The following is a 13967-nucleotide window of genomic DNA, read 5'->3' as shown; positions in this document are numbered from 1 at the left end:
CGGCCGGCGCGGAGACGCGGGGGGGCGCCGCCGGCGCGAGGCGCGGGACCCCGTTGGCTGCTCCGCCGCGCTCCCCGCCCCTCCCTCCCGCCCCCACTCCCCTCCCTTCAGTGCCCGCGCTGGAGCCGGAGCCTGGTCGGCGGAGGCGCAGGCAGCGCTCGCTCGGCGCCGGCGGCAGCCACAGCAGCCTGGCGCGCGGCGGTACTGGTAGCGGCGGCGGCGGCGGGCGGGCGCCGGGGACTCGGCTAGGAACGGCGCGGACCGGAGCGCGGCGGCGGCGGCTCTCGCGGGCGCGCACGGCGGCCCCCCAGGCGCCGGAGAACCGCGGCCGGCGGGCGGGCGAGCGGGCAGGCAGAGCGGGCGTCTTGTGAGCTGCAGGAACCAGGTAAGTCAGGGATGCCCGGCTCCTTTCGCGGGCTCGGGGCACTGCGACGAGCCACCTGCCCGGGCAAACTTTACGCACTGGCTTCAAGGCTCCGTGCCCTAAAGTTTGTTTGCGGGGATGTGCGCCCGACGGGTCTAGAATAAAAAATGTGTCTCGCAGCAGATTTGCTCTGGGGAGATATTTTTTTCCTTCTTGGGCGAGGATTGGTTTTCAGACTCGAAGACTTTGCATCCCCATCTCCAGCGTGGGGAAATGCGAGGTGGGTCCCTCCGGCCAACCCTTCGCGCAGCGGATTTAGCTAGTGAAGTTGGAAAAAAAGAAAGTTGTGAACCGCAGCAGTGCTGAAGATGAATCCTAGCTTCATGGTGCAGGAGACGGGGGACGGGGGTGATTGGGATAGCCTTTTGCCAGAAACTCCTCCCTGGTCCCCTGCTCTGAGAAAACCAGGGCAGAGGATTCTTCGATTAGGGATCAAGTTTTCCCAGCTGCATTCTCTTCTCTTTCCACTTTCAAATCTGCAGCCTTGGACAGGTTTTTTTCTGGAATGGGCTGGAGTCCAGGTTTCTTGAGCTCGGACCTGGTCTTGGCTGCTTTTCCCTTTTCTAAGGAGCCCTGCGAAGCTAGCCAAGCAGGTAACAGAATATTAGGGACGGAAAACCAGGAAGTGCCAACAGGATACCCCAAAGTCACAGCACCATTAGAAAATTTTTTGGCTGATTGAAATGAACGAACAGCTTTTGGGCTGTGCTAGTGCAGAGCCCCGCGCGACTCGCCAATCCGTGTGTCCTCTGTATTGCATCTGCTTAATGATTTACAACAAGGAGATGTGCCCAGAGGAATGATTTAATAACGAACGGTACCCGCTATGGTAAAGAGAGTCTCTGGTTTAAGCCAAGGGGAGGAGGACCGTCAGCTCTGGAAAAGGGGTGGTCAGTTTGTTCACCTCAAACCATGATGTGGGGAAACAGAGCTAGATAGAGCAACACGGAGAGGGGAGATGTGTAGTGTTCAGGAGCCAGGTCAGAAACCCCAGCTCATATGGTGAGTAGGTAAATCCAGAAATAATTTAAAAATGATTAAGCAAGAATATTTGTTTTTTAAAGTAGGAGGACAAGCTGTGGCTTCTGTTTACCCCCACAGAGATGAATATCACACTAGCTGAAAAAGAATCCTGATCTGTAAATAGATTAAAAACAGAAATTAATCAGAACAATGAGTCAGAGCCCTTCAGTGATTGAAAGGAGTAATTGCCTTTGAAAGAGCTATTATGTCTCAATACCAAAGTCAAATGTGTTACTTTTGCTTTGCTAGTTGTGTTTACTAACAGTATCTTGACTTTGGCTGCAGTAACCTGGCATCTCAGGTTGTGCTTTTAACCCTTTGTGGGGTGTGGTATGAGGGAGGAAATTGTCTGTAGGTTACTATTCATACCCATTTGAGCAGCATTTACAAAAATGCCTAATATGTGCCAGGTTGCAATGGGACAGGTTCTTGTAAGTGTGGTTCACAGAAGACATCTGACAGGGTGCAGCCTTGCTAATGGAAATATATGTGCTTGCAAATTATAAAAATAGTGGGTTCAGGGATTAATGGTCTTTGAATTCTTACTTGCTTGAAGTCAGTTAAGAGTCAACATGTAGTTTGAGAGCCCTCAAAAGGGACAGTGTCCATCAAGGAAATAGAGCAGATTGCTGCACATGTTTATTTTAGGTAACCGGTGAAGCTGAATGCATATGTGTGGCCCTCCTGTGTGAAGGTGGGATAACCGACCCAGAGTGGCTAATTGATTTGCAGGGTAATCGATTCAGGCAGTGGCTGCTTCAGACAATAACATTCAGCCCCGTGTTCTACGCACTGTCTGGACATCAGTAATGTTAGCCTGAAGACATGAAGCCATTAAGTCCATTCTCCAGAACTCTAACTTTTAAGTATCCTTCACAACCCAACCAGATAGCCCAACTGTTTACTAAAATGGCAGCAAAACATTTAATAGGACCAAAGTGCTGAGCAATTTCAGCTGGAGCAAAGATTAGCTACAGACAGCAAGCAGTAGCCTTTCCATTGTTGATGTATGTTCAGTTTTATCACTGTCATATTTCATATATGCCTAGTTATTACAAACTAATAGGCTCTTCCCTCTGCTAGCAAAATATGTGTCTTTCTCTTTTATAAGTTCCTAACTCCTCACACGTTCAGTACACATTTTCTAGCTTTGTTTTTACTGTGTAATTTAAATGTGCAACTTGAAGTTCTCATTAACTCTTGATGTTTTGTGCTGGAATGTTATATAGATGTAATTGCCCCTTTAACACTGCGAGATCTATAGATCACTAGGCTGTGCATGGTGCTGGTTCAGTGTTCTGTGTTTTCCAAAACGTTAATAAAGTATTTTAGAAAAATAATGTTAACTTTATACACTGGGAGATCTTCCGATGGCAAGAGGGTTAATGGAGGCTGTGCATGTTTTCTTGCTAGCTCTGATTCAGTCACCATCACCGATTCATTTTTAAGCCTTTTTTATTTTAGGGAGTTTGCCTTTTAGAAAATGAGCATTTCAGAGGTGAACCGGTGGTTTTAAAATGTATTTATTAGTCACTTAATGCTAGTAGACCATTTCCTTTCTTATGCTTGATATTACTGCCTTAGATACTCTTCTTTTTGCAAAGATGCTTGGCAATGATTGAGTGTTGGGCTGGCCACAGAAGAGTTGAAGATAGAACATTTCTTTGAAATTAAGGGATAACAGATATCAGTCTCAGATCTAATTTGTGTAAAAATCTCGGGAACAAATCAACTAAGTGTTTTTTTCCGATTTATACTGCTTCCCCTCCCCCCAATATCTACTAAATATAGTGGGACATTGGTTTTGAGAATTTGCTGCAGGGGAAATTCGCTCTGTAGTTGAAACTTTGTATGCCAAGTTTCAATTCATAGTACATTTTTATTTCTCTCCTTTTATGTACATGTTATAAACAAGAAATAAGGTTTTGTAATAGAAGTGCTGGCAGAACTTTATAGCAGCTCAAACAGCTCTGCTACTTGGAATGTAAATATTTGTAGAATCTTTACTGTGCAAGAAGCTGCCTTGCAAAAAGTGGGGGAAAATGACTATTTTATTAAGTAGGACAAGATAATTCAGAAAGTATGCAGATTGCTTATTGCAGACATATTGTCATTCTGAGTAATAGATTATAGATGTTACAACAATTCCATAGCTCTCTTTTAGGTGCCTTTATAGCTCAGATTGTAAATTTTCTGTGTTCTGAAACAGGAGAACAAATTTTTCCCATTTGTTTTTCTAAGTTGCTTGACTTTGATTGCCTCTCAGATGTTAAGGGATGAAATCTGTAATTCAAAAACCACTTTGATTGTATTGCTGATACTGTGCCTGTTCCTATATTGTCTATGGGACAAAGAATTCTTGGGACCATTTCAGTACTTCACATACTCTGATTCTAGGGAACTAGTACAGCTCAGATCTTGTGTGTCCTTTGGATTCTCATATTTCTCAAATTTGCCCACTTCTCTCCATCTCCACATACATCGTCTCTGTTCCAAGTTCCTGTCTTCTCCCCAAGGATAACTACACTGGTTTCTCTACCTCCTTCCTTGCTTCCTCCCCCAAGTTGCTCTCTGCACTGCAGGCAGAGCAGCTCTTTTTCTTAAATGTAAGTTAAATTAATATACGTCTCCTCAAAGCACTTAAATGATTTTCTGTTGCATTAACAATTAAATATCATCTACAAAGCCATGTAGGATTTAAACATTACCTGTCCCTCCAGCATCATCTCATGCCATGCTTTTGGAAACAGGAACTTCATGGGATTTATTCATTGTCTGCAGTTTTGTTGACCTCTTTCTACCTTAGGGTCTATTTTGTCCCTTTGCCTGGTAGCCGGTTCTAGCCTTTACGCCCCCCCCCCCCCTTACACACACACACACACACACACACACACACACACACAGAGGTACAGTTTTTTTTGACTACTGCTATTCCCTTCTGTCACAATTTCAATATCATTTACTACAAGAGGGCTCTCTAATTTCCTTCCTTTTAATTAGGGTCCCTCTGCTAGTTACTTTTTGTTCCTATCCCCCAAAGCGCTTATATTAATTTGGAACTATTCGTTATCTGCTTTCTTGTTTACTATTCTGTAAGCATCTCACAATCAGTTACCACATCTGTTTTACTCGCTATTGCAAAGCAGCTCCCTCAGAGTATCTGGCTCACAGTGGAGTTTCTTTGGAAGGTGCCGAGTTTCACAACATGTTGGCTGGAGCACCCCCATGACCAAAGATCCAGTTAGTTATGCTCATATTGCAGCAGAGGTCTGCAGCTGACTTTGTCACAGAATGTTCTTTTTTTTAAAAGATTTATTTATTTATTTGACAGAGACCACAAGTAGGCAGAGAGGCAGGCAGAGACAGAGAGAGGGGGAAGCAGACCACTGCTGAGCAGAGATCCCGATGCGGGGCTCGATCCCGGGACCCCGAGACCATGATGTCACGACCCAAGCCGAAGGCAGAGGCCCTAACCCACTGAGCCACCCAGGCGCCCCTCACAGAGTGTCCTGTCACCTTGCCCATGATCTCTTCGATCTCACGGGTATCTTCTACTTCAAACCCATTGTGTCAAAATGGGATTCACCGTTTTTCCTCCCAGCTGGTTTCAGATGAGATGACCTCTTCTTTGATTTATTCTCATTGTGGTCCTCAAGGCATATAGCACCCGTGGTCTTTGGTACCATTCTCTTCTTTTGTCCCTGAATCCGATCAACTGATTAAAAATACAAGGACATTCATTCGAGTGATTATGCACCAGCCTAGGTTTCAAGCATTTTACACCCTTTATACTTCTTACCTAAATGCAGCAGATTAAGAAACCACCTTCGGCCCCACTGCCTTTCTTACTCCAGACTTTCTGACACATGCTGCTGAGCCAGAAACCTTGTGTCATTGGACACCCATTGCCTAGAGAAAAAACATGCCACTGATGCGGCCTGTGTGAGACTTCTTCCCTTTATTTCTTGACCATACTTGAAGTTCTAATTTATAGGAGCTTTTAAAAACTTTCTTGAATACTCACGATGACCCTTTTGGCTTCAAGGTTCCTACACCCATGGCTTCCACTCCAAACCGCTCATTCATATCTCAACTCCTATCCACCCTCAATTCCCTGTTATTTGTGCCAGGAAAGCTCTTTAATTCTAATCCTACCATTTGTCTGGGTGATATCCACAGATCAGTCCCCTAGGAAGCCTTTAGTGTCCTCCAGACTAGGTTTGAGCCCCATGCTTTCTGCTCTCAACGGTATTTTAAAATTTTTTCTTTAGAGGGAGAATGGATAGGAATTTAATTGATATTGTACAGCTGTTTAATATCTGTCTTTCCTGATAGTCTGTGGGTGGAATGGCACGGCCATTAGGGTCTTGGTATTTGTGGAACGAAAGGAGGACGATCTGATCCGTCTCACTCACCTGCAGTTCTGTGGTAGTTGCATTAGAGTTTCTTTTTATTGGACTTAAAATTTTTGAGTGTATAATGTGAAGATTTTATTGTATTTTGCACAGTCTCTGGGTGACAAGTCATTAATTTGCCAATGGTGGGTATCTTGATATGGTCTGAATTTAGAAGATTTTGTGACAAACATATGTCTTAAAAGACGTATAAGCTTATACCTAAGCTTATAGTCAGTACTGACGGCTGGTCTTTGATGTACGTGGCTTATTTTAGTGCAATGGGGATAATTTGGAATTCACAAAATCCATTATTTATTAGAGTAAAACATTATGAAAGAAACAACTAAATGCTTCACAAATCGAAAGCACATCTTCCTAAACTATAAATAGCTACATAGTTATAAACGAGGGGAAGGGCTGCCTTATGTGCATTAAACGGTCTCACCAATTGTCCTTCAATAGAAAGCCCTTTTATACCTCAGACAACATTTCATTTCCTTTTCTCCGCTTCCCAATTTATGAACTTTCTAGAAACATTGACTGTTATGCTTGAAATAACAGAAATTCCTTGGTCCTTACAGGACTTTCTGAGTTCTTTGTGGGGAAAAGACCTGGTAACTTATATTCTTAAACATTTTATTTTAGTTATTTATTTTTTTAAAGATTTTTTTTTTTTTTAAAGATTTTATTTATTTGAGAGAGAGAGAGGGAGCAGAGCTGGAAAGAGAACGGGAGAGGGAGTAGCAGGCTCCCTGCTGGATCTATGGGGGGCTTGATGTGGGGACAGATCCCAAGACCTGGGGATCCTGACCTGAACTGAAGGCAGACCCTTAACTGACTGAGCCACCCAGGTACCCTATTTTTTTTTTTTAAGATTATTTATTTATTTATTTATTTGAGAGAGGGAGTGTGCACACACATGAATAAGAGGAAGGGAAGAGGAAGAGGAAGAGGGAGAAGCAGACTCCTGGCTAAGCGGGGAGTCCAACAGTGCCGGGCTCCATCCCAGGACCCCAAGATCATGACCCGAGCTGAAAGCAGATGCTTAACCTACTGAGCTTCCCAGTTGCCCCTACCCTTTTTATTTTAAAGTAATTACACTCAAAGAAAGTTGTAAACATGGCACAAAGAAGGTGTGTATATCCTTCACCCAGCTTCCTCTTATGGTGATACTGCGTATTTGCTGTAGTGTGATATCAGAGCCAGGAAATTGACATTGGTGCATCACTGTTAACAAGACTACAGACCTTATTTCTAATTGCCACTATATTTTTAAGCCTGAGTACATGAGTGTGTGTATAGCTGTACGCAATTTCAGCTCATCTATAGAATCATGTATCTAGGATTTTAATTTAGAGAACCAATATCCTGATAGCTGCACTCTCCATGTTAAGCATACACTGATGTAATTATTTTGCAATAGTCCTCCAGGTTTCAAATACTCTACTTCCATAGACCTTTTCCCATGCAAATGTTTGTCTTGTTGCTCTTAAATATCATGAACTCATTCACCTTGGAGTTGCCTATATGTAAAAGTTGCTATGGAAACAGAAGTCTTGGCATTTCATAAAGCACGATGTGACATTTGGGTGGTTCTCTGTGGTCATCGGTTTGGGAATCTGTGTTGACTTTCCATATTAGTTTTTAAAAAGTTCTGCAGGTAAGTGTGTTTGTTTGTCAGTGTAATCAGACTTGGACAGCACTTTAATGCCACCAGGGCCACGATCTTACTGAATAGTTCCTTCTACTTCCTAACACTAACAGACTCATGGTCCATTTTTGTTCTTTCATAGAAATAGTCACTCTTTAAAATAACACTGCAGGAGATGGTAATGACCCTTTCTAGGCAATTAAAATCAACCAGAACAATATAGCTAGTGATCTAATCTGATGGCTGCTACTCACTTCGGCTGGCCTCTTCTGTGAATATAAAGCAGGGGAAAAGTTGCTGATTTCCAGTCCTTACCAATTCCAGTGAATATTCTGAAGGCTCTGGAATACAGATAAGGCCCGTCTGTACCAAATTCGGGTGTGTGCGACAGCAGACAGCATCGCTCTTACCCCTTTCCATTCCCTTTGCCAAAAAAAAAAAAAGTTTACATTTCTATATGTTAGGCAGTTTGTCGTATTTCTCGATTATTTTTAGTGAAGCTTTGCTGGGAGTTCTTCTGTTTTGCTAAGAAAAAAACAACGAAGAGCTATGTGCAGCATCAGCAGTATAATTTTGAAATTTGAAGCTTGTAGGTCAAAATTTTTTCTTCCTCACTTTCTCCTGCCATTGAAAAACATTTTTCTCATGTGCAATGGAAAGATACACTTGTTTACCTTTAGCACTACTTTATTGGATTATTTCACCACTATTAAACAAACATTACCCCTGTGGAATTGATTCTGTGGCACTATGTGGTAATATTCATTTTTAAAAAGAACAGGTCTCAATACATGGGTTTTGTTTTATTTGACACAAACCACAAATTCTGTGAAGATGCTTGTAAGTGGAGGGCTTATTTCCATGTAATGGGAAATTGTAGAATCTAGACATTTCTCTTTTTAATCTAATAGTGCCATAATTGTCTGCTGCTGTAAATGGTTTTGCATTATGACTTGCCTGGAAATATCTATTGTCCTTTTTCTAGAAATTACAGGATATTCCTCCTGAATCTTCATGTTTTTCTTCCATTTGGTTTTTAATATCCTGATTACGCCCTTGTTTTTCGTCCCACCACATTTTGACCAGACACACAAAGACACCTGTACCACCCAAGACAGAGACTGGAGGAAGGAATAGAATTAATACCAAATCATAAAATTCATAAGGTAAGAAATGTTTCCCAAGCCTTCAAGCAGAAGAGCAGAAGAGAATAAAATCCAACGAAGGGGAGGCATTTTGGATTGTGCATTGGGTGAAAATGCCACGTGACTTAAAGTTCGTTCAATCCTTCCTCTTCCTCCTCGTCCTCCCTTTCCCTTCTCTTCCTTTTCTTAAGTTTTCTGACTTGTTTTCGGGTCATATTCTGGATTTGACTCTTCTGTACTGACCCCTAGTGGGTAAATGTTTTCAATTGTCTCTAATTGAAAAGATCACATAGATTTGTGTGCAGGGTGTTTTGTTGTGTTGTGTTTTGTTTTGTTTTAACAGGAGCAGAGAAGGTGACTATAAAATTGATCAAATTTGATTTTCGGAGACAAATACCCTTAGAAAAAGATAGAGCACACATCAGCCCTGTGGGAGACTGTTTGCAAAGCCACAGTACCTTTCCTGGCACTTTGCATGATGACTTCCTGTCCTCTTTAAGCAAGGAATCTCTTTTCCGCCCCATTGTATCTGGGCTGACCTTTTGAATTTAAGCAATAAAAAGTAACTATTGTGGTGTTACTGTGAATTTTGAGCCTAAGCCTTAAGGCCGTGGAACTTATGTTTTTATTTTCTTCCTGCCCTGAAACGTCCATGTAAACAAGTTCAGGCCCGCCTTTTAGAGATTGAGAGGCCACGTAAAGAAAAGTCAGAACCTACAACCCGTATGAGCTAATGGCCAGAACTGGTAGTCTGTCATGGAAGGCCAGCAGTCCCAGTAAAGCCATTGGATGACTAAATGACATGAGTGACGTCAGGCAAAACTAGCAAACAAACCGCCAAGCTGAACTCTGGTCAAATTTAGAATCATCAGCAAATAATTTGTGTTTAAATAATTAAGTTTTAGGGTGGTTTATGCAGCAGCAACACATGCATGTTTTATAATTAAAAAAAAAAACAAAACAGACATAATTGGGACACCTGAGTGGCACATTTAGTTAAGGGTCTGACTCTTTATTTCAGCTCAGGTGATGACTTCAGGATAGTGGGATCTCAAGCCCCACATCAGGCTCTGTGCTCAGTGTGGGCTCAGCTTGAGAGTCTCTGTCTTTCTATTCCTCTGCCCTTCCCACTCATGCTGTCTCTTTCTCTTTAAAATAAATAAATAAGTCTTTAAAAAAAACCCCAATTTAAAAATGTAAGCAAATGTTTTAAAAACGTAAAGTCTTAACAATAAGGGAAATCAGAGTTCTAAGGTGACACACCAATTGGGCAGGGGATCCCAACCCCTGCCCCAGAGCCCTTCCAGATTTTCCCTCCTGCCCTGCCTGTGAGAGGCGCCAGAGTGGCCCAGACAGGGAAGTAAAAGTGTATAAACTAGCCCCTTTGTGCTCCGGGCTCACACAACAAGATCCAGTACAGGTTCTGTAACATCAACTCTTTTTGTTGTTTTATAAATGTATCAGTTTTACTTTGGTAAGAAGCCATTGACATCTGAAAATTTGTCCCTATTTGTCTGAAGACAGATACTACTCACCTGTGTTCCCCGAAAGCTGTGGGTCCGAGGTGCGCCACCCTGTGTCTTTTCCGTGCTCTTGGTTGACTGGGTGCCTGCTCCGACCATGTGGCTTTTCATTCTGGGCTCTAGTGTGAAGGTCCCGCTATTGTAGTATACGCACTGTGGAGCTCCGTACAGGTCTACCAATTTAGGGTTTTACTTACCTACCCCTGTCCCTTGGTATATCAGCTGCTGATGGCTCACAGGTTCATCCCTCACTGGAGAGCTGCCCTTTGCAGAGGGAACCCTCCCAGACAAGACCATGCCTCTTGGCTGGTGCCAGTGCCAATGATGGGCTGATGCCTGAGCACAAAAACCTGGTCCCTTTGCCTTCATTTAGGACAACTCTGAAGGCCATACCTGCCCCAGAAAGCCCCAGGACCAACTGAGGTCCCCGTTGCAATACTTTTAAGTTTTCAGGCACCTCCTCGTGCTGGTTTGTGTTTGTTTTTCCTTTTTCTTTATCTTTTCTTTTTTAAAGGTGTTATTTATTTATTTGACAGAGAGATCACAAGCAGGCACAGAGTCAGGCAGAGAGAGAGGAGGAAGCAGGCTCCCCGCTGAGCAGAGAGCCTGATGTGGGGCTCCATCCCAGGACCCTGGGATCATGACCTGAGCCGAAGGCAGAGGCCTTAACCCACTGAACCACCCCGGTGCCCCTGTTTTTCCTTTTTCCAAGAGAGAGAGGTAGAGGGAGAGAGAGAGACAGAGAGAATCTCAAGCAGGTTTGCATGCTCAGTGCAGAGCCTGACATGGGGCTCAGTCTCAAAACCCTGAGACCATGACCTGAACCGAAATCAAGAGTCAGATGCTCTGCTGACTGAACCACCCAGGTGCCCCATATCTACGCCTTTTTATACTTCCCTACGGCATTTTCTTTCGAGAGCATTCTTCAGTAAACCTTTCTTGGATTTTGTTTCTAGGAAACACAGGTTAAGAAAGGCCCTTATCTGGGACACATTTTCACAGCCCAGGGCAGAAACTTAAGAGGCCTACTTGAACTATAAAGTAGTATTTATACCTTTGACTAGGACTTTGTTTTCACATTTCATTGGCCAGAAGTCACAGCAGGGCCAATAAAGAAGAGAGAGGAAATGTGGGTGTTTACAAATAGTAATACAATCTATCCTAATCTACCTCTCTGGGTCTCCTACACATAAAATACATGTTTAGTCACATGTATGTGTTTTATACTCCACCTGTCCACAGGAATTATACCCCTAAATCTTATCTAATTATGAAATAAGGCTGAAAGCCCATGATTTTATTATAGTCTCTGCATCTTACAGCAGAAGTACAAAAAATTGACCCAAACTATTACGGACACATTAGAGCCTCTGCTAGGTCCTATCATATGTTGATGTGCTGAGGGCTTGCTTGTATTTTTATGGGTCATTTGGGAGTTGGCAGCTGTTGGCTGGGCCCAGCTGGGTGTCTTTGCTCAACGTTCAGGTCTGACTGGCTGAGATGTTCGCACATCTAATTTGACTTATAAGTTGAAGGATAAATTTCTTGGTAGAAATGATTCTCATGCCAGTTACATAGGTACAAGGACAAACGGAACCATAAAAGATCTTGGCTACCATTAGAATACTGTCACTTAATGCTGTATTGTGTTGGCTGTAATGAGAACATGGCCAAACTTAAAGCCAAGGGTCGGGAGCTATCCTCTACCCCTTAATGGCAGGAATTGCAAAGTCACATGGCCAAGGGCATAGGTACAGGAAGGGTGAAGAATTTGGGCCAATAATGCAATCTACCATACCACCAAACCTCATATCCAGTAAGCATTATAAATGCCCTCTAGATTGTAGTTGCATTTCAAATTAAACACAGGAAATGTAAAGTGTCACTTTATTGCCTATGAATGAATTATAACTCTCTAATTGCTGCCTAAGTGAAGGAGTCCTGTGTGAAGCTCAGTCATACACAGAGTTGGAAAATATAATGAAAGCTCTCCGAGAATGTTCAGTCCAACTCGAAGAACTCCTTATGTATTTGGAAATATCAGGAAGTTTTGCCTAGTGGTAATGTGTATTCTTTTGCTTCTTAATCCAGACAAGTTGTCTGCCACGTAATAGTTTGTGATATTGAGCACATTAATTGGTTCTCCTAACCCTCAATTTCTTCATCTGTAAAGTTGGAATATTGGTCCTGTATGGACTTGTTGTAATAAATACGTAAACTAAGCTCAGGCCCTTAAAAAAAAAAACAAAAAAAAAAAAACCCAAAATAGTTTTTCTACCTGTTGTGCCTAGTGATTTTACTGTTGGTGTCCGTATTATTCACTATATATATTTTATATATATTTATAGAATAATAGAAGTGTAGTATATGCCAAAGGACAACAGAGCGGGGAAGGATGAAAGGAGACTGGTTGAACTGTCAAGAAGAATGAATAGAGAAGGCTTCATATGCATCTAGGCTGAGCTGACTCGTCAAGGTATGAAGGGCCAGAAGTCTGAGCCCAGTCTGTATGCCTGGTAACAGGTGGACTGGCAGGATTTTGGACCAGTGAGTCATTTCCATGCTTGTCACTGACAGTGTGGTTCAGGGGATACTTAGTGAGCGGTAAGTTGTGATAGGGAAGACTCTGATTTGGGCAGAATGTTGGATATGATTAAGGCATAGAGACAGATCTGATGCCATGCCGTGTTGTGAATCTCAAGGAATAGGAGACCGGGAAGAAGATGGGTTTAGGTAAAAATCTCTGTAAAGAGCTTTTATGTTTTGCCCCCAAATTCTTAAAAAGCATAGCATGTTAGAATACACTTTGCCAATGAGGCTAAGAAGATTCATGGAATGCCTCAGGTCAAATACAGGTTAATGACCTAACTAGAAATGGAATCCATATTTCCCATGTCTGCAAGTGGTGCATTTTTCACTCTGGAACAGTCTTTATAAGAATAATTTATATAACTGGAAATGGGAACTATTGCCTTATCCTTCATAATGACTGTGAGTGAACTCTTTTACTCGAGTCAGACCCCAGGTGGACTCACTTTTCTCTCTCTATGTGGGATCTCATCTCTAGGACTGAAATTGAGTTCACTTCTCAGGACCTCTTTCAGCTCCCCCGTCAGCTTAATCCTTTCTCTTCCCCTATTTCCAATGCTGGCCCTCCTTGACTCTGGAGGTCGTAGAGTCTTTGGTTGGCTCGTTTTCCTTCTCCCTCATATGCATCATTCATTTTCCTCTCTCTTTTGCTCGTTACTACGAAGAAAGGAGCACAGATACTACCAGAAACTGTCTACCGTAGGTGTTTTCCTTACCATCGTCCTACTCTAATACCTGGAATCCTCCTAATGATTTTCTTTACTTTTCCTAAAATCATACGGATTTTTTTTTTTTTTTTTAGATTTTTATTTATTTATTTGACAGAGAGAAATCACAAGTAGATGGAGAGGCAGGCAGAGAGCCTGATGCGGGGCTCGATCCCAGGATCCTGAGATCATGACCCGAGCTGAAGGCAGCGGCTTAACCCACTGAGCCACCCAGGCGCCCCCATAGGGATCTTTTTTAAAGTTCAACATAATATTTCTCTTTTGTCTCTATTTAACTCTAGTTAGCTTTACCCAGAGATCTAAACCTATTTATCTGATTGTCTGCTTTATTGCTGTTCACAAACTATTGAGAATCATTCACACTTCCCTGGGGAGGGGCGATTCCTTCGCTTGCTATCGATGATGACAGTTATGATCGGGTGACTTGCTTTGGGCCAATGAAATGTGAACGTTTCACATGTAGGCACTTGCTGCAGAGGCATTGGGA

The 13967-nt window shown here is 42.7% G+C and overlaps 1 protein-coding gene across 1 annotated transcript in view; it reads left to right on the top strand.

The window, feature by feature from the left end:
- The first annotated feature begins 293 nt into the window (after positions 1-293).
- The window catches only part of CNTN3 (contactin 3), a 338845-nt gene continuing 325171 nt past the window's right edge, over positions 294-13967 (top strand). The window contains exon 1 of the mRNA XM_059390166.1: positions 294-385. The gene's annotated coding sequence lies outside the window, so the exon portion shown is untranslated. The remainder of the gene's footprint in view (positions 386-13967) is intronic.

The sequence above is a fragment of the Mustela nigripes genome, chromosome 2 (genome assembly GCF_022355385.1).
Source record: "Mustela nigripes isolate SB6536 chromosome 2, MUSNIG.SB6536, whole genome shotgun sequence".
NCBI lineage: Eukaryota > Metazoa > Chordata > Mammalia > Carnivora > Mustelidae > Mustela > Mustela nigripes.
Note: the sequence above shows the minus strand (reverse complement) of the source record. Positions and strands in the feature narration are given on the sequence as shown.